At 37.5% G+C, this 2,263-nt stretch overlaps 1 long non-coding RNA gene across 1 annotated transcript; it reads right to left on the minus strand.

The window, feature by feature from the left end:
* Positions 1 to 847: 847 nt before the first annotated feature.
* LOC108602668 lies at positions 848 to 1,632 on the minus strand. Its single transcript, XR_001915253.1, has 3 exons — positions 1,564 to 1,632; positions 1,358 to 1,498; positions 848 to 1,291 (listed from the first exon to the last, which is right to left on the minus strand). It is a non-coding gene; the product is annotated as an uncharacterized LOC108602668 (long non-coding RNA).
* Between the last annotated feature and the right edge of the window lie 631 nt (positions 1,633 to 2,263).

A 2,263-nucleotide genomic window follows, 5' to 3' on the forward strand; every position in this document is an offset into this window, starting at 1 on the left:
GTGCGAGCGAGAGAGAGAGAGAGAGAGCAGTGTGTTGAAAATGAAATAAATAGCTGGGCATCGCTAACCTTGAGCGTGCGTTGTGGCTATTATCATTTGTAATTTGCAGCAATTAGTTGGGGCTCAAAAATTCTAAAGCAAACTTTGTCGACAACAACCTAAGTAACAGCAGCGACAACAACAGCAACAACAGCAGCAGCAATAGCAATAGCAACAACAAGGACTTTAAGTACTGCGTGCTGCGTACACGTGGCAAACAGCCAAGCGGCAAAGCAGGAAGGCGGGCTGGCAGGCAACAAAATATTTATTGAGCCGCAGTCAGCTTACATATTTATAAGGCACATTAAATTAATTTACGCATGCTTTGCGCTGTTATATTATAGCATTTGCTTAGCAGCAGCAACAGCAGCAGCAGCAACGCAAGGGACGACTGTAGGTCAGCTCTGTTGACAAGGCCAAAACATTTGCTTTTATGCGCACTTACAGCTCAATTGCTGCCATTGCCATTGCTATTGTTTACAAATGCCGTGTGTACGCGCCACGTAACAATAATCATCATAATTAGTGTAATTGAATACTGTAGCCAGTACAGTTCAGTTTAGTTACGTATACGCAATATGTTGTGTGTGTTGCATGCACCTCTAATTAATGCTGTTTGCACCTGCAGCTGTCGATAATTAAGCTCTCAAAGCAACACAGCACAACACGCATTGCTTTAAGCCAAGTCGCTTAACGCGGCGCGTTAAATATGCCGCGCATTTGCCTAACTGCCCTCTGGGGTGTTTTCAAAGTTTTACTGCCCCTCTACAATTTACATACTTTACACATCCATAAAACAGTTTATTAATGCCTTCAATATTGTTATTAAATGCGCGTAAATAAGCGCATAAATAAAAGTGTAAAGAAAAGTTGCGCGTTCGTTCACTTGACACATTTCTTTGGCTTCATCAACACAACTTTATTTATGACTTTTTACGACTGTGTCTGGGCAACTGGTCATCTTCAAAATCGTATCATAATAAATTACAAGCGAACTTTCAACAAGTGTTTTAAGCACGCCGCAGTGACATTAATTGCCGCCGCTTACACCCACCCGCTTTACTTTGACAAGTGTCAAGTAGCCGTAATGGGGCCAAAGCTCAGTCCTCAGTCCTCAATCTTCGCAGTTCTCGCAACAACACTCTGCACTTGCCATTTTCTAATCGGATTTCGGGCTATTGCCCTCAACTGCTAAGCACATATTTTGCCATAAGTAATCAGTCAGAGTTAAGCTGCTTTATGTATAAAAATTCTGGCAGGATTTATTTAAAATTTGTTATGTTGCTTAGCTCAAAAGCAGCGCAATGTACACACTTACTTGGCTCATATGTTGCCAGAGGTGAGAGGCTGAGGCTGACCGGGCTATAAGCTGCTGCTGCTGCTGCTGTTGCTTGGAGCGTTTGAGCCGGCACAATTTCTTAAATTGTTTTCATTCGCCAGAGCAAGCCTGCTTTATTGTCTATAATAAATTATGGAAATCATAAGACTGGGCAAGGCTTGTGCCAGTAGCTTAAAATATTTTACTTTTTCGCATTTTTATGGCCAAAGTCGATTTCCAAATACGCTCTGACAAGTTAAGAGCAGGCAAAATATATAAAACATTTTAAAAACTGTCAGCAGAAGCAACAAACTTAGTTTCAATTTATGCACTTAAAATGTTCAAAGTCAACTTGTGCCATGGGCGTAGCTATTTCGCAATAAATTTTCATATTTCTTGACATGCATTGATAAATGATTGACAGTTACGTGAGCAATCAAATAAATAGGTTGTTGTTATTATAATTTATCAAATGTGCTATGCATGATATTTATATAGTTTTGCTTTTTTTTTTATAACTGCTCAACAATTAACAAATAGTTAAATGTTTAACTGTTTTATGCTTGCATTGAAACTAGAAACAAAGTTTTAACAAATTTTAATAAAGTTATATGCAGCTAAAACTCTGCAATGAAACACAATTCTGCTAATTTATAGCTTTGATATATGCACAAGAAATTTGTTTAATATTTTTATCATTTTGTGCATAGCCTGTATAAATCTTTTTTAAAACAAACAAATTTATACACTTTGTAATTGTGTGCATAACATCAAAGAAAATTTGTTTAAAGCAGAATTTTTGCTACGCTCATGGCTTCAAGTTCATAAGATGCATATATATTATGGCTATGCAGCATAATTAAATTATATTTAATGTTTTTCATTTATCAATTTTGTGTGCAAAAG

This window comes from Drosophila busckii, chromosome 3R (assembly GCF_011750605.1).
Source record: "Drosophila busckii strain San Diego stock center, stock number 13000-0081.31 chromosome 3R, ASM1175060v1, whole genome shotgun sequence".
Classification (NCBI taxonomy): Eukaryota; Metazoa; Arthropoda; class Insecta; order Diptera; family Drosophilidae; genus Drosophila; species Drosophila busckii.